The sequence below is a fragment of the Gossypium raimondii genome, chromosome 6 (genome assembly GCF_025698545.1).
Source record: "Gossypium raimondii isolate GPD5lz chromosome 6, ASM2569854v1, whole genome shotgun sequence".
Lineage (NCBI taxonomy): Eukaryota > Viridiplantae > Streptophyta > Magnoliopsida > Malvales > Malvaceae > Gossypium > Gossypium raimondii.
The window spans coordinates 47,362,354-47,382,047 of NC_068570.1; the positions used below are offsets into that span (position 1 = coordinate 47,362,354).

Here is a 19,694-nt window from a genome sequence, read left to right on the forward strand (position 1 = left end):
TATTGACTTCAAGTCTTTTAATATGTTTATATATGTATTTTAAATCGATTTTACTTACATGTAATTGGTTTTTAAACTATTTATGTATATGACTACCTCATTTTTGCATCTATATATGTGTTATTTTTTATATGACTATGTTGAATATACTATGTATGTTAAATTAATAGACATATTATTCGTTTCAAATTCATTTCAAAATACTATTATACAATGTTGTTATTATTTTATTTCAAGTCTACTTTGAGTTCATGCATAAATTTTTAGAACTTTTGTACTTAGGATTAGTTAAGTGTAATTCCTCTTTTATCATTTGGGCTTAGTTTTATGAAGTTTGCTCATTAATTTCTTTGATGGTTAGTTGTTAAGAATGGCATTTGTATAATATGTGTAGAACTACTATTGCTGTTTTTCTTTGTATTTACCTTTCACTTGCTTGTTAATTCTTAGTGCATGTTTGGGTTGCTATTTATCTTTTATATTATATTGCTATTCAATCCTATCTCGTTTATAAAAAAATTGTATTTTATTAAAGCGCTACAATCATTCAATTTCACAATTTTCTGAAAACTTGGTGTTTATAAGTTCTCGAGAGAATTGTGCCCTAACTTACTGGGCTTCAATTCTTCTCGATGAATTTGAATAGCCGAGTATTTATTTTGGTAAAACCATACAATTTTAAAATACAGTTTTTGAGACTTCAAAATGTTGGATTCTAACTTACTGGATATGACATTTCGTTATCCCGATTTTAAAATAAAGGCAATGTTGGATGTTTAAGAATTTTGAGAAATTGAACCCTAACTTACTGGATTATGATTTCTCGATTAACTTAAATAATCGAATAACCTTCTTAAAAAACATTTTTTAAGGGACAAATCTAATTTCAAAGATCGAATTGATTGCATTCTAACTCACTGAGTGTGGCAATTTATTTCTGCGAAATGAGTTTGTCTTGTCATTCAATTTGGTTTATTCGAATTTTCTCGTTAAAGGATCGTATTTTAAAATCTTTTCAAGGTTTCGACATTAAGACATTAAACAATCGATTCAGTACCAATTTTGGGCGTTACGAGGGTGCTAACCCTTCCTCGTGCGTAACCGACTCCCGAACCTATTTTCTCAAATTTCGCAGACCTAAAATTTATTTTTAATGGTGAACCGATCACACCACAATAAATGATCGGTGGCGACTCCTATTTTCATTTTTAAAAGTCGATCCTGTTTTTTCAAACTTAAAAAAGTGGTTTCGACAAAACATATATATGTTGAAGTTAACATCGAACCTTAATGTTTCCAAGCTTGGTATTCTTATCCTAACACTGCAGCAAATTAAGCTTTAAATGACGTTTGGACCGGAAACTCTGTAAATATGTACCATTAATGACATTTTATTAAAAATACCGCAAAATGTAAGCAATAGCGACGTTTTTACCGTAAAGGTCGCAAATTTTTAATTTGGATTGAAACAACGCGGTTTTTATTCTTTGCTACAAACTGCTTCCTTTTCTTTCGCAAACGACGCCATTTTATTTCTCCCCCGATTCCCTTTTCTTTTGCAAACGGTACCGTTTTATTTCTCTCCCCCGATTCCCTTTTCTTTCCCGATACCCTTTTCTTTCTCAGCCTTTCTCAGCCAATTCTTTGCTTGACTAAAATTAAAAACCTGTTCTATTTTATACCCGAAAATCCTCTCTACCTGTTCTTCTATTTTATTTCTCAGTCTGTTCTTTGATTTCTCGAAACCTAAACACCCACTGTGCCCCCTTTCCTCAGAGGCTGTAACCGAGCAACCGTTTACCTAGTTTCCCGACGCCTAGCCACTTTACCCAGCAGCGAACTTAGTCTTAGCAAGTATGTGAGGTTTTTGATGTTTTTTTGTTTGGGTTTGGTAAAATTTACTTCCTTTAGTTTTCAATCGTGTTAAAATTTTAGAAATTTTAATTTGAGTAGTTCAAATGTGCTTTATTCATTAACTGACCTAGAATTCGGATTTTGGATTTAGATTAATAAATTACATGCCATTAAGATCGATGGGTTACGTGAAGAAATCCATTCAGAGGGATTTGGACAATTGCAATGCTAAGTTTTAAATGATTGATAGATTTTTGTTTCTTTTCTTTTAAGGATGATAATTTTTTTTTTAAAATTTTTTTTGTAGTTGTCAGGATTTTGTTGTAAGACTTTATTATCAAAATGTAAGACCTCAAAGCGAGGAAAGCTCTCTCCGACTATTTTTTTTGTTCACAAAATTTGAACTCAGTGACTTTACTAATCAGTAGGGACTTAACCTTGTTAGAGAAAAGTTAAATTCATGAGACCTTAGAGTTAAAGATTACCCAAATTCTCAGCTTGAGTTAGTGGCAACTTTATAGTGAATGAGAGCAGATCTGTGGTGTTTCAAATCTGGGGTACACTTTACACCATTTAGAACTATCTCAAATTTGGAGTCATTGCCATTGGGTTGAATTTGATGAAACATCTATAGGCAATAATACAATTAATCACAGTGGCATTCCAGGGTATGATTGTTTTTTTTATTGAAGCATATAAAAGAACATATATGTTGCATTTTCTGCTTACATAGTTCTTCCTTCCAGCTCTGAATTGTATGGACTTGAGCCTGCCCTGATGGCCTTGCTTGGACTGCCCACAATGGGACAAAAGAAGTATTTGATAGCATGAATAGTATTTGTTAGCAATAAAATAAACTAATGTAATTATTAGAATAGTAATTATATTTTTTATACTTGTTTTTGTTATTCTTTAAAAAAAAATTAGTAATTTATTAATCCTTTGCTAAACAGATTTTTTCTTTAATGCAGTTGCGAAGATGGTTGCACACAAATTCACTGTTGATTTGAATAAACCTCTTGTCTTCCAGGTACGAATAAGATCATATGTTTGAATTTGGTTTATCTTATGGAACAAGCATATGTGGTGACAGTTTTGGTGTTACTGGTTTTCAGTTCACTTATTTAGTTTCTTATGTGATTAAAATAGCTACATATAGTCATGTTATGTGATTACATCGGCAAGTTCTTGATATAGAGCACGATTTTGCAGGGCAGTTACTAAGCTGCAAATATTCTGTTTCTTTCTCTTTTTTGGTCAGACTGAATTAAGCAGGCCAAAGTGTGTAAAGGTAATAGCAGTGAATTTCACCCTTATTTTTATAACTGCTGCTTTCTCTTCACTTGTACTTGTTATTTATTTTCTCCTTTGATGAAATGTTGCCAGCCTCTTGAGTAGTTGTGTTAGATTGTTGTTTAGGAAATTTGTTAGCATTTGAGGAAGCTTCACGAATTTTTGTTTCCTATTTGCAAGCTGGTTTAGGTAAATATTTGCTAGCACTTGGTGTGTGTATCTACTGTACTGGGTTTATGAATGTTAATTTGTTTTCTTGCAGGGTTTTGGTTTGGGGAAACATTTAAGTTTGGGGTTGGAGATACGTAGTTATCAGCATTAGTTGGCAGATAACATCGTCCAAGTGCAGGTTGCAGCTCTTTGCCAAGGTGCGCTATCCTGTTTAATATCTGGTACAGACTAGAATTAATGGTTGTTTTTATTCCTGTTTTCTTTAGTCTTTGACCACTATCACATAAAGAGCTTGATATTGAAAAACAGAAGCATAATGCTTGGTATATGTTTTCCAGATATTGTAGAATTAACACGAAAACACAAATCGAATATTTTTATAAAACAAAAAACAAAGGGGTCACAATCCTTCTTATCCACTCTCCAACATTCGCTTTTTGCAGTAGTAAATATATTAAAAAAATTATGTCCAAAATGTAAATAAAATAATGATAGAAGCAAGCAATCTCATCTGCAGAAGGTGATGATTTTGTTTTGCTTTTATTCGGTAGAAACAATGGTTACATTTGATTTTAGTGGAATTTTTGTTTATTCCTTTTGGGTTAGGATAAAATCAAAGTGGTGAGGAGCACCGACATTCCCTTTTTTACATGTATTCATTTTCCTTAAGCTGCCAAAATAACAAACTAAGGACTTCCAATTCTGTGAATTTTCTGAGTAACTTTTTTATTATTGTTGGGTGGGAAGAATGCTCTAAGTGTATGACTACTCAATTTATTTAAATTAAACCAATTTTACTATTCCTCTTCCCCTGTCTCCATCTATATAAAATTCTGTCTTTTATTTTATTTTCCGGGAAAAACTAAAATGAGAAAAAACTCTATTGTGGGTTTTTCCAATAGACCAATAAAATAAATAGAGTGAAAATTATATTAAAATAAAAGTGAAATGATTTATGCATGCAAATAAAATATCTTGATATTTGTGAAAAATGTTCCCCCAAGTCATGATCAAAATGCTGAAAATTGCAGTCCAAAAATATATTTGTTGAACCCCACTAAAATCCTTCTGCTGCACTGATCATATGTGGTGGTTGTGGGACACTGGAATTCAGCCAGTGTTTCAACTCTCACTGATGCAACCATCTTTGAATGTATAAAATTATTCATAAATAGATTCCATGATTTTGATCTAATTGAATAAATAAAAATTAATGTTTTAACTTTTATCACATTTAATATAAAAACACAAACATAAATGATCATATCTAAGGATGATACCCCCTTTCCTAGAGATTTCACTTTGTTTTATTTATTTATTTAAAGAAATTGGAATCCAATGAAGCGTGTTTATTGCCAATGATGTTTTAACACTTCATTATCTTTTTACTTTTAACTTGATGGTATTAATTGAGGTGATGGGAAAATCGTTCATACATACCAACTATGGTGGGGGCAGCTTATGCTTACAATTTTGTTGCCACTTTATTGGCTGACACTGTAAGCTTCCTTTTGTTGGCTGATTTTGGACACACCCATTTATTCTACCAACCTAACTTCCATCTTCAATCTTCAACCATTATGCTTTTCCCTTTTACTATTTTTTCACTACTCAAATACGATATTATATATGTATAGATTTTCAGATAACCAGAATTGAAATTTAAACATTTATGTTTAATTTTGATTTTATTTTTTATTTTTATAATTTTAAATTATTTGTTAATGTAACATATAATACTATGTTAAATTATATATTTTTTATTTTATAATTTTAAATTTAGCTAAAATAATAAGGATTAAATTGACAAAAAATATAAATATTAAGATCTAAATTTATTGTTATATATTATTATTTCTTCGCGTTGAGGAGCAAAAGTTACTCATTTGAGATAAATTAATTACTAAGTAAAATGACTTAAATTAATATCATATTTTGAATTTAGATTGAATTTAATTTTTCTTCTAATAAAGTTACTCATTTCAAGGATATTAAAATTTTAAAGTAATTGTTTTCTTAAAAATATTTTATATTAATTATTATCTCATGATAATAGCCAAATAAAAATTACAAATTAGAAGAGGAAGATGATAACTTGAGTTCTAGTTTTAGATTTTAATTGTGTTATTAATTTATTATTTTAAATTCTAAATTTAAATTCATTAATTTTATATTTAGTTTTAAAGTTAAAATTTTCATAGAAAATTTAATTTAAATAATATTTTTATTTATCGTTAAAAGTATATAATTTAAAGTTCTATTTTCAAAAATAAAACATAATATAATATTTATCATAGAAATAAATATTATTTAATTAAAATAAAATTTTAAAGGAAAATAATATTTATCTTAATGTTAAAATTATTTTAATATTTTTCATAAATATTATCATAAAAATAAATTGATCGATTTTAATGTGTAGTATAAAGTTAAAAGTTCATGGAAATTTAATTTAAAATGAACTCAAAATAGATGAAAAATTAATAATTACTAACTTTATTAACATATAATTATTAATTTGTTAATTTTGTCTTTTAAGTATAGTAAACATAAAGGTGATGAAAACACAAATTTAAAAATTAAAGGAGTATAATTAAAGGGTTAAAATTTAAACTTAAAATTTAAACTTAAAATTTAAAGATGATAATCATAACTTACATAAACATTTAAAGTTTATGATTATCATAACTTACATAATCATTTAAAGAATAAAAAAACTTTGGACCATAATTTATGAACTTACATAAATATATATCATATCATAACTTGCATAACTTACATAACTTATATAAATATATATCATATCATAACTTACATAAAACTTTGAATCAAAATATATAAAAATCACGAAATTTGGGTATGTATTACATAAAACTTATAAATAAACAACTTACGAATTAGTTTACACCCATTAGATACTTGATACTTGATATGTATTATCTATTTTAGTATAATGACATGATTTAAATCAATTTAGAACACTTAAGTAACCGTAATTTATTGTCAACTTTAGACTTCAAGAGCTACGAAATGGATAAGAGTTGGATGAATTTGTCAAGGGTAAGCAATGACTATCGAAATGGAGTACAAACTTTTCTAAATTTTGCATTTCAAAATGCAAACTAAGAGAATATGATTCTTTGCCCGTGTAAAAAGTGTGGCAACATCAATTGGCATATTCGTGAAGTTTTCTACAAACATCTAATTGTTAATGGCTTTATTCGGAAGTATAAAAAATAGATTTTCCATGGAGAGTGTACACCTCGTAGAACCTCTTCAACGATTAATTCGGCTTATCCTCATAATGCTTACCATTAGTCTGTTAGAGAAGATGACATGGAAGGTATGTTGCGGGATGCATTTAATATGCGCAGTCATGGTTTGCAATCGTTTCCACTTGAAACTATTGCATCCGATGATTGTGATATTGGTGGAAATGTTTTTACCGAAATAAGAAGAAGTGTACCTAATGAAGAGCCAAATGGAGAAGCGGCAAAGATTTACAAGTTACTTAATGAAATTAATGAAGAACTTTATGAGGGATCAAAAATTTTAAAATTGTCATTCTGCATTTATCTTTTTCACTTAAAATGTCTGGGAGGGTAGACCGGAAACTCTCTGACATTACTGTTAGAGTTTTTGAGAGATGTTTTCGTTTGCAAAAAATTCTCATTCATGCAAATATATGAAGAAACCGATAAAAGATTTAGGCCTTGGGTACGACAAAATTCATAGTTGCCCAAATAACTGCATGTTGTATTGGGGTGATCGAAAAAACTAACAGTCTTGTCATGTTTGCGGTAAATCTCGTTGGATGAATAGTAGTACAAAAGATGTGAATGAGGATGAATAGTAATACCAATGCTTCAAAGGTTTTTCATGTCGTTAAAGACAGTCGAGTCTATGAGGTGACATCTTGATCAACGAACCAATGATGGATTATTAAGGCATCCTGTGGATTCTTTAGCTTGGAAATCATTTGACAGTAAATTTTCAAGCTTTGCAAGCGATCCTCAGAATGTGAGGTTTAGACTAGCATTTAATGGATTTAATCATTTTAAAATCATGAGTACTTTGTATAGTATTTGGCCTGTAGTGCTTGTTCCTTACAATATGCCTCTGTGGATTTGCATGAAGCAATCTTCTTTTATCTTATCTATGATTATCCCTGGAGAGAAAAGTCCCGGGAATGATATCGACATTTATATGCAGCCACTTATTGAAGAGTTGAAATAGTTATTGGCGGGTGTTGAAACATATGATGTCTTGAGAAAGAACTTTTGTTTACGAGCAACTATGTTGTGGACTAGTAATGATTTTTCGGCTTATGCTAATTTATTTGGTTGGAGTACTAAAGGACGTTATGCTTGTCATTGTGCGGCGCAAACATGTTCGAAGTGGTTATATAATAGGAAGTTCTCTTATATGGGGCATTGTCGGTGGTTAGTGGTTATATAATGGGAAGTTCTCTTATATGGGGCATCGTCGGTGGTTAGATGAAAATCATAGATTTAGATTTCAGAGGACTTTATTTGATGGTGCTGAAGAGTTGAGAGAAGCTTTTGAGTAGATCATTGGTTCTGAAATCTTATTCATATTAAAAGATATCAATTTTAGTTATGGGAAGATGAATCAACTACCTAACACGCAAACAAAGAGAAGACTGAGGGAGGCGTACATTGGTGATGTTGATTGGTAGATTGATGATGAATCTGATGAAAAGGATGATTCTAATGAGGCGAACTTGTGGAAAAAAAAAAGAAATATTTTTTTTGAGTTGCCTTATTGGGAGTATCACATTTTGCGACATAATTTTGATGTCATGCATATTGAAAAAAATGTTTGTGAGAACATCATTGGGACAATTTTGAATGTTGATAGAAAATAGAAAGATAATCTTCAAAGTCAACTTGATCTAGTTGACATGGGAATTCGATGTGATCTTCATCCCCAATTACTTCTGAATAGAAAATCTCGATTGTCGCCTTCTATTTTTCAATGTTGAAGAAAGAAAAAAAAGTGTTCTACACGGTGTTGAAGGATATAAAAGTCCCAGATGCATATGCATCAAATATATCTCGATGTGCGAGTCTTAAAGATTGAAGACTATATTCCTTAAAATCACATGATTATCACATCTTGATGCAAGAGTTACTGCAAGTTGCTTTACGGTGTTGTATGTTAAAAAAGGCGACGTCTTATATAATTGAACTATCCAATATAATGAAAGCCATTTGTGGCAAAGTTTTGATTATTGAAGAACTTGGAAAAGTATAAGATCGAGCCGTCTTGACTTTATGCAATTTGGAGAAGATCTTTCTACCTTCGTTCTTTACTATTATGGTACACTTGCTAATCCATTTCCCTCATGAAGCAAAACTTGGTGGACCGATTTTCTATTGGTGGATGTATCCTATAGAGGTGCTAATTTATTTGTAAAGTTTTTATTCATTCATGAATATACCTTTAGTTACAACTTTTGATAATGTTGTATATCATGTTTAGGTTCCTATGTATATTGAAGTCTTATTGTCATAATAAGCGTTATTCAGAAGGATCAATTGCTGAAGGTTACTTGGTAAAAGAGTATGACTTTTTGATCTAGATATTTAGAAGATGTTGAAACAAGAATGAATAGACCAAGTAGAAATGCTGGACTCACTAATCATCACTTACCTGAAACTTATCTATTTCGAAGTTATGGAGAACCAATCGGTATATTGCACATTTAGATGATAGATCTTGGTACAAGCACATTAATATGTTCTTTTTCACCACGATTCAATTGAAACATTACGCAAGTAAGTTTTAAAATTTGATAAATATTCATCTTTTTAATTTGTTTATCTTCTAACCAAGTAATCCACTTTTTAACGTAGTGAGTACAAACAAGTCTTGAGATCTCGTTCACGCTCTCGAAGATTACAATATTGAGAGATTCATAAGTTATTTACAGAATCTTTTCATGAATGGTTAGGGCAAATGGTATGCAACTGAAGCTTTCATTGACATAATAATGTTTTCGTATAACATTTATAATTAATCAATTTACTTTCGATTTAATAGGTTTGGAGTGGAAAGGACGTCAATGACGAAGTTAAATGGCTTTTCCAAGGTCCGAATATAGTAGTAAAAAGATATACTGCCTTCCTCATTAATGGATTCAGGTTTCATACAAAATCTCGTAAAAGATTGAGGAGGACTCAAAATTGTGGAATAGTTGTTAATTCTTCAATTACAAGTTATGCTAGTGCTAGGGACAGTAATCCTGTTGAGGAAAATGTGGAGTATTACGAGCTTCTTACTGACATTATTGAGTTGGGCTACTATGGCAAACAGAAAGTTGTCTTATTTCAATATGATTGGGCTGATGTTAATACTGCTCGTGGAATTAAAAAAGAAGAAGATCAATTTGGTTTTACAATGGTGAACTTCTCTTGATTAATTCACACTGGACAACAATTGATAGATGAGTCGTATGTATTTTCATTTCAAGTCAAACAAGTTTTTTACTTGAAAGATCCAACTGATGAGGGTTGGTACGTTGTACTCTGTAACACCCTTAAAGACATGTTTGGCATGGGCAATGGAAGTAGAGATGCCATCGACAAAAGATCAGAAATTGTCTTTTCTAGAAAAAAAACTTAAATGAAACTATCCCTAGTACTAGTACACAATTTCAATGGGTTCACTAGGATGTGGATGAAGATATTTACGAATTATAATGTAATAATATTTTATGATTTTTTAATTATATGTAATATTATAATTTAAATCTTGATCTTGTTAAATATTTCAACTATTTTATATATACTATTATTGTTGTAATTAGTTACTAAAATTATTGTTGTACTATTATATGCAGCCCATTCTTCTTGGTCTATTCAGTCTTATTTTAACATATTCTAAATATCTAAAACAGAAATTCATATACTCCTCTGCCAAGTAACCTTTAGCAATTGATCTTTCTAGATAGCGTTTATTACGACAATAAGACTTCAATTTGCATAGGAACTTAAACACGATATACAACATTATCAAAAGTTGTAACTAAAGGTATAGAGTTGAATGGATGAATACTTTACAAATAAATTAGCACCTTTCTATAGGATACATCCATCGATAGAAAATCAGTCCACCAAGTATTGCTTCATGAGAGAGATGAATTAGCAAGTGCACCACAATAGTGAAGAAGGAAGGTGGAAAGATCTTCTCCAAATTGCATAAAGTCAAAGCGGCTCGGTCTTATACTTTCTCAAGTTCTTCAACATTTAAAATTTTTCCACAAATAGCTTTCATTATATTGGATAATTCAATTATACAAGATGCCACTTTTTTTGACATATAACACCGTAAAGCAACTGATAGTAAATCTTGCATCAAGATGTGATAATCATGTGATTTTAAGGAATAGTCTTCGATTTTTAAGACACACATTGAGATATATTTGATGCATACGCATCTGGGACCTTTATATCCTTTAACACCGTGTAGAACACTTCTTTTTCTTTCTTCGACATTGCAAAAATAGGTGACAACTGATATTTCTCATTCCAAAGTACTTGGGGATGAAGATCACGCCGAATTCCCATGTTAACTAAATCAAGTCGCCTCTGAAAATTGTTTTTTGATTTTCCATCGACATTCAAAATTGTCCCAATGATCTTGCAAACATTCTTCTCAATATGCATGACATCAAGATTGTGTCGTAAAATGTGATGCTTCCAATAAGGTAACTCAAAAAAATACTTATTTTTTTCCACAAGTCTACCTCATTAGGATTATCCTCTTCATTAGATTCATCCCTCGATCTTCTCTTTATTTGCGTGTTGGGTGGTTGATTCATCTTACTATAACTGAAATTGATACCTTTTAATATGAACAAGATTTCAAATCCAATGGTCTACTTAAGAGCTTCTCATAACTCTTCAGTACCGTCAAATAGAGTCTTCTAAAATTTAAATCTATGATTTCTATCTAATCACCGACGATGCCCCATATAAGAGAACTTCCTATTATATAACCACTTCGAACATGTTTGCGCAGCATAATAAGGACAAGCATAATGTCCTTTGGTACTCCAACCAGATAAATTGACATAAGCCGGGAAATCATTAATAGTCCACAAAAAAGCTGCACGTAAATAAAAGTTATCCTTTCTCAATACATCATATGTCTCAACACCCGTTCATAATTGTTTTAACTCTTCAATAAGTGGCTGCAAATAAATGTCAATATCATTTTCGGGATCTTTCTCTCTAGAGATAATCATAGATAAGATAAAAGAAGATTGCTTCATGCAAATCTATGGAGGTAAATTGTAAGAAACAAGCACTACAGGCCAAGTACTGTACGAAGTGCTCATGATTTTATAAGGATTAAATCCATCAGATGCTAGCCCAAGCCTCACACTCCGAGGATCGCTTGCAAAGCTTGGAAATTTACTGTCAAATGATTTTCAAGCTAAAAAATCCGCAGGATGCCTTAATAATCCATCATCGGTTCGTTGATCATGATGTCACGTCATAGACTCGGCTGTCTTTTACGACATGAAAAGCTTTTGAAGTCTTGGTATTAGCGACAAATATCGTAAAATCTTAATTGGCTTCTTTTTTGACTGTGCCGTATATTCATCATCATTCACATCTTCTGTATTTCTATTCATCCAACGAGATTTACCGCAAATATGACAAGACTGTTAGTTTTTTCGATCACCTCAGTACAACATGCAGTCATTTAGACAACTATAAATTTTGTTGCACCCAAAGCCTAAATATTTTAACAGTTTCTTCATATCTTTGCATGAATGAGGGATTTTTATAAACGAAAACATATCTCTCAAAAACTCTAACAGCATTGTCAAAGAATTTTCGGTCCAACCTCCCAAACATTTTAAGTGAAAAAGACGAATATAGGATATTTTTGAAAATTTTGATCCCTCATAAAGTTCTTCATTCATTTCATTAAGTAACGTGTAGAACTTCGCCGCTTTTCCATTTGACTCTTAATCAAGTACACTTCTTTCCGTTTTGGTAAAAGCATTTCCACCAAGATTACAATCATCGGATGCAATAAAGTCAGGTGGAAATATTGCAAACCATGACCGCGCATGGTAAATGCATCCAATCTTTCTATCATCCAATCTTTTGGAATTGATAGATCCTTTAAATTTAATAATTTAGGTTGTATTTCTGTAGTAAATTTATTAGGTTCGAAGAGCTCAATAAATTTGTTATTTATCTCTTTGATTTCAACCTCTGTAGTATTTGTATATTCATTAATAGAAGTCCAACTTATTGCTAGATCTTTTGCTAGATCATGAATATCGAATTTTTGTCTCAATTCTAAAGCATAGACACTCTTCTATTAGAGGATTTGTAATGGATATAAAGTAATTTGGTTTAACCTTAAATCTTATTACACCAAGATGCAAATTAGATGAATTCCTTCAATTAGTGCTTTTATTGGATTTTCAAATCTTTTATCTAAAAGAATAGCTATTATAGGAATATAATGACCTTTCCTAAATAGTGCTCTAATAGTAATCATTATTATCCCTAGATGGATATATCGTACTTGAGGATATTTCTTTTAATCCTCTTAATTTTATCTTTAGTAAATAATGAGATTTTGCTAATCCTCTTCTTGTACCCTTAGCTACTGTGATTTCCACCTATCTTCTCTATATGCCTCGAGTCCATATTTTAAACTTAGATATTTTATATATTTCTTCTTTAGAAATATGCTTTTATTAATTTTTCTATTATTTCATTAGAGAGATCTTTTCTTCTCCAATTAAATTTCCTAATTTTATATCTTGTTGTTCGAGTTCGAATTTCTTCTAAACCATATAGAAAAATGGGAAATTATTAAAATTCTATAAAAGCAGAGGAATAGATGGTAATAAAACCATAATTCAATATAAAGCTAAAAATATTCCAATCTACATAAATAATGTAAGGTTTGTAATTCCTAAAATTTTATTTTTCTGAAATGTATGGAGATATATTATTAGGAGATAATTTTATATGTCAAGATTTACCATTTTCTATTAATAAAAAGTCAATTAGTTTATTTGTAGAAATTTCTTATATAGAAATACCATTAGTTAATAATAATAAATTTGTGTAATAAAACTTTTACACCATTAAAAGAATAAGTTATGTACTTTTATGTACTAATAAATTATTGCTGATTATCTTAGCAGGCCTTACGGATAGAGGTGAAAAACCTCTAGAAACAGTTGGTGAATGGATTGTTGTTTATAAAAAACCCAACAAAGGGAAAGTAACAAATTTTAAACAAGGATTTGTATCTGTTCAAGTACTATTTTATCCTAACCAGTGATATTATGTGCCATATCCAATGGTAAACCAACCAATTGGAACTTCTTTATCATTGACACCAAACACGGTTAGTCAATCACAATGATCCCAAAATTCAAATTCAGTGTTTCAAGCCAGTTATGCTGAAATGTTTAATGGAACAAAAAAGTTGTTGAAACAATAATAAATTCAAGATTTTAATTATCTTTCTAAAATAAAAGATTTTTATAATCTTGGCTTATCACCAGAATTTTATAATCTTATTAATGAAATATGGAGAACCCATGTTTCTGTACAAAAATCACCAATTTCGGGGGGTTAGTGCGAGGGTTTATGTGGAATGTATATTAAAGTAGAGAAATTTACAAAGGAAAAAACTATTAGCAAAAGAGAAGAAAGCTAAGTATTTCTCGATGCCATACAATTGGTTTCCTTCTATTTATAACTGAGTTTCAAAACTCTATACAATTGTTCTTTGAATCTCACGCAGTGTTTCTGATACAGATCCTATCTCTTTGTGGATGTGGTTGCTTCCACGTTGCATTTGTCGTATTACTTCTTTGATTGCATGAACCTGATTGCTTCCACTTTGCATCGTTGAATTAATGGTTGCTTCCATCATCATTGCTTACATCATTAGTTTGATGATAGTTTTGTTGTATCTGGATGCCTTGTTTTTCAAGTTGCTTCCTCTTTCTTGGTGTTAGCCTTTTTTGGCTTTATCCTTGTTGGATGTTATCAAGATTCATTTATTCGATTTCATCCAAATTTAATGAATCAAATGAAAGTCTTGGTGAATTCTAATTTTCCCGTGTGCTTTTGATTTTTTCTAGAATATGAGATGGAAAATCTTTAATTTCTTTGTCGGCTATCTTTTTTAGTAGTCGCATGGATTCTTTATCTCTTTCTTCAATAATACCAGAATGGTATGCTAATATTCTTCTTCCATCTGTCCAGAGTTGATAATCTTTTTCTTAAAGATATTTGGCTTTAGCTATTAAATCAATCCCAGCTTGGGTTTGATAATAGCTTAAATCATTGTGACACCTGTCAATTGTTTTTCCCAAGTGTTCTTTATTTTCTTTGATAGTAGATAATTGCGGGCTTGCAATCATCTTTTGAGTAATTCATAGTTGATATGGCTGATAAAATTTTTCTTTTTCAGCAATACCAATAAGGCTGTTTATTTGAATATAAAAATAATAAAAAAAATCATTATTGTGTATGATGCTTGATAATGCTGATTTAACAGCTGCAGGAAAATCTTTTAAAAGATGAAAAGAAAAATTTTGTACTATTAATTTTTTTATAAAACCCCATTCAATACTGGTTATATCGAACGGTTCATGATCTAATCTAAATTTGATAGTAGGAAATTCTTCTCCTATATCATTTGTAAAAATATAAGCTTGTAAGAAATATTCGAAAATGTTTTTGAAATAGAGCTAGTGGTTGCTAATTGCTCCATCTATTTTATTAAATATCTCTCTTGGTAAAATATTTCTAGCTTTATTATATAAACATAACCTAAACATTTTATTCATAATGAGATTATTTTTCCTTTATTAATAAAATATTGAAATATATGAAGAAGATTGTTTATCTCCTTAATATCCATAATAAATATTCTAATTCATCCCAATCCCTATATAAAATAGATTTTAACAAAATTCATTAGCTTCATTTTCTTTGGATTTTTTCAACCAAAATAATGAAAACTTGGTAAGAGCTCTTCCGAAACTTGCTCTTTGTTTAAAAACATGGGTGTTCCATATTTCATTAATAAGATTATAAAATTCTAGTGATAAACCAAGATTATAAAAATCTTTTATTTTAGAAAGATCTTTAATATCTTGAATTTGTTGTTGTTTCAACAAATTTTTTGTTCCCTTAATCATTTCAGCATAACTGGCTTGAAACGCTAAATTTGGATTTTGGGACCATTGTGATTGACTAACTGTTTTTGGTGTCAATGATAAAGAAGTTCCAATTGGTTGGTTTACCATTGGATATGACACATAATATCCCTGGTTAGGATAAAATGGTACTTGTGCAGGTACAAATCATTGTTTGGAATTTGTTGCTTTCTCTTTGTTGGGTTTTTTATAAACAGTAGTCCATTCACCAATTGTTTCTAGAGGTTTTTTTACCTCTATCCTTAAGGCTTGCTAAGATAATCAACAATAATTTATTAGTACATAAAAGTACATAATTTATTCTTTTAATGGTGTAAAAGTTTTATTACACACAAATTTATTATTATTAACTAATGATATTTCTATATAAGAATTTTCTATGATAAACTAATTGACTTTTATTAATAGAAAATGGTAAATACTGACATATAAAATTATTTTCTAACAATATATCTCCATGCATTTCAAGAAAACACAAAATTTTAGGAATTACAAATCTTACATTATTTATGTAGATTGGAATATTTTTAGCATTATATTGAATTATGGTTTCATTACCATCATTGAGTGCTAGTAGATGAATCACTATACCTAAGGTTACTGAACTCGATCTCCTACCAGATGAAAAGCCTATAGAAGTATCCTTATTGCCTTTCCTTTTGATGGAGCTCTAGGTTCACTTCTATCTCTCTTAGGTTCAGGAAACATATTTTCATCAAACTCTGATCTATCACAAAAATGTCCACTAGAGGTACCAACCCCACATTCTCCTCCATACTGACTAGAAGACCTAATTTCACCTCTATTACCACAATATCCATCATCCTCATCAATTGGACTTAAACCACCACCATCGAGTCCATTGCCACTCTGACTTGGCATTGAACTAGAACTTGAATGAGACAAATTTTGTTGTTGAGATTGATCAACATCTATTTCATCATTAGAGGTATCCACATGCAACACACCGGTATTTTCACCATCTAATAATGGAATCTCTTTCTCATGAAGTCATTCTGGTAGTGGATCAACATCTTCAAAGATATGATCAAGGTTGATAGAATTAAAACTAGCGTTTATATCAATGTTCATTTTTTTGATGCCTTATCTGAAGCCTCATATTATAATAGGTAAACACTAGTTTCTCAAGCTTTTTATACTTTAACCTATTTCTTGCCTTAGTGTGAATATAACTAAATGTGCTCCAATTTCGTTCGCTATTTGATACTGAAGTTGTTTGGCTAAGCATTTTAATTGCTAATTTTTGTAATTCGGGAACACATGTGCTGTATATTATCCACCACTCAGTTGCATAATATTATTTAAATTTCAAAATAACTTTAAAATGTACAATATAATTAAATAATATAAATTAAATTAAATAATTTAATTAACTGTTTACCTGGATTCATTTGCTTCCAAGCTCTTTGTGCTTGTAGAGTACCGAATGTCTCATGTTTATCTTTAAATAGTAACAACTGCAAAAATAAAAGATAGAGTAAAAAAAAAATTCTATTTCAAATTATGTAACTAAGTTACAAATAATAATACTTGAATCTAACTCGATTAACCATTCTAACTTGAGTATCAAGAGAAGGTTCTAATCTTTCAATTGTTGATCGTGTACCTTCTAATATTTCTATTAGTACATTCTCAGAATGCTCCACCCCAAATTGAAATTGAGGATTGAGAAAATAACCTAAGTATAATTTATAAGAATATCATCAAATAATAATCTAAAGCTTAAAATAATAAAATATAAAAATAGTTCTTAATTATATGAAACATTTTATTTTACCAGCTGAATAAAGTCGGAATGCATAAAATTTCATCTATTGTCAATAATCTTTTCGTACTCGGTGAAATATCAACAATCTTGTTGAATTGCTCGTTTAGCTCTATCAACAGCCTCATAAATGAAGCTCATTGTTGGTTTTTCATCGCTATCCACAAGTCTCAATACTTTTACTAGGGGCTCGTAAACTTTTATGAGGTCATTGGCTTTTTTTCAAAATTTTTTTCCCAAAACAGTATTTTTAGATTCATAAGCAGGCCCTGACTTTTGCTGTCCCCATTTTGATTCTTTAAATTCCTATCTATTCATAAGAAAAATTTTAAAATAATATAATTTAAATTATTTGGAACTAATAGTCATTAAAAGTTGCTATATTTAAGTAATTATATTAACTAATTATAAAATACTGACCTTTGAATTAAACATTCTTTCAGACCTTGCTTTTGTCTTGTTATCTCTTCAAGTTGAATGAAATGAGTTGCAAATCAAGTAAGAGCGGGTCGAAGTATTTGTTTCTCTTGTGTATACTTTTTCATCAAATCAATAGTTCAAGTATGATTGTATATAAAGCGAGTCACTTTTTTTGCCTCATCTAACACTTTTGCTACACTGGGCTTTTTCCCAATATCTTCAAGGCATAAATCTATGAGCTGCACATGAGGTCAAATATAGATGTTTTCTTTTCAACATTAATTTTTTCCAGCAGCTTTCATTGCTGCCTCATTATCAGTCACTATTTGGACAATGTAATTTTCTCCAATTTCTTCTACAACTGAATTTAACAAACAGTAGTAGAATTCAACATTTCTATTACGGACACTTGAGACATCTACCGATTTTCAAAAAATGGTTCCATTACAGCAATAAACAAAGAAATTAATGATGTGCATTTGATTCAAACTGTTGGTCTAACCATTATACATTAGAGTTGCATCCAATTCTTTCTAATGAGTCTTTAGTCTATTTACCCAATCACGAACTCGTTGATACTTTGACTCCAAATACACATCTGAAACCTCATAAGGTGTTGGGAGCTTTACACATTATCTAACTTCTGTTGACACTTGAATCAAGTTATACAACCATGGAGAGCTTGCTAATTGAAAAGGAAGTCTTTTATATATTAAAAATTTAGATCCCGCTTCACCTATCTTCCTTCGAAAACTCTTTAAAAAAGTCATTCACCTTTGGTTGCTTTGAACTCTTGTTTCTAACCATTTCAGGTATAGCTCCCTTAAGGTAAACTCAACTTATTTGGGATGAATTTACTTGTTCTTTCTCTATGTATTCTCTAGTTGATCCATGAGAAGATCGCCATTCTTCATAAATGTTATTCCAATCACCAGTATTTCGTCTGAATTCTTCCCTTCTATGCCACTCGTGTCGTGATTGGATACTTTCTCGAGTTGCTTGCCTTATAGCAGAAACCTTATCAATGAATTCCTTGTGTTCATCCTCCTCTTCTCTTAATTGAGATAAGAATTCATCTTTTCTCCTCTTTTTGTCTATTTTCTTTGTGTTGCTTTCTTTCAGTATATTCATCATACTTTCTCTAATGACACCTATTAATAAAATAAAAATAATTCACACTTTATATTATTATAAATTATATATAATCTTTATTGATAAATTTACAATAACATTTAAAAATAATAATAAAGTATCACATTCCAGAAACATTAGGCCATGTTGTAACATTGTCGGTTTTATGAGCAATGTGCTCTTTAAATCGTGTTATTCCTCCTTTCACAACTTTACCACAAAGTTTACATACGACATTTCCTTTCATATTTGCCACTGGAGTTCTAAAGTGCCAACCTATATCATTACTTGGTGCACCCTCCAATCCTTTATTCGAGAACTCTTCACCTGGTGGCATGCTTTATTTTTATTTATATATAAGAAACATAAAATTATATTTTGAAATATAATCAACTCATTACTTATATTATCAACAATATAATACAAAAAAAGTAAACATCATTAACATGGAAAAATTAAATTTATTGCATAATCCATAATTTATTATTTTTAAAAACAACAATATCATAACCCATTATTACTTGGTTTCAAAGTTTTTGTTATAAATAGTTTGTTTTGTTCCATCTTAATAAAATTTAAATTCAAATTGGATCAAATTAAAAATTTAAGTTTTTCATATTATGCAAACCAAATCAATAGAGATTTATCTAATGTTGAATTGAAGTCATCTATCGGATTTGATGAAGAAAACACGAATTAATTTGTCTTGATTTTTACCTTTAATAATATAAGTCATAAGTGATGGAGGCTATAATTTTTCATTAAAAGCATAATAAAATAAATTATGAAATTGAAATA

At 30.0% G+C, this 19,694-nt stretch overlaps 1 long non-coding RNA gene across 12 annotated transcripts in view; it reads left to right on the forward strand.

The window, feature by feature from the left end:
- Nucleotides 1-1,508: 1,508 nt before the first annotated feature.
- LOC105773744 (uncharacterized) overlaps nucleotides 1,509-19,694 on the forward strand; it is a 30,022-nt gene continuing 11,836 nt past the window's right edge. For 4 of the 12 annotated variants that reach the window (XR_008196811.1, XR_008196809.1, XR_008196808.1 and 1 more), the window contains exons 1-4: nucleotides 1,509-1,854; nucleotides 2,826-2,884; nucleotides 3,067-3,145; nucleotides 3,410-4,817. This is a non-coding gene — a long non-coding RNA (uncharacterized LOC105773744). Of the gene's footprint in view, nucleotides 1,855-2,825; nucleotides 2,885-3,066; nucleotides 3,146-3,409; nucleotides 4,818-9,197; nucleotides 9,304-9,384; nucleotides 10,160-19,694 lie in introns of those variants that run through there. The other 8 variants (XR_008196819.1, XR_008196817.1, XR_008196813.1 and 5 more) reach the window with 5 other exon arrangements.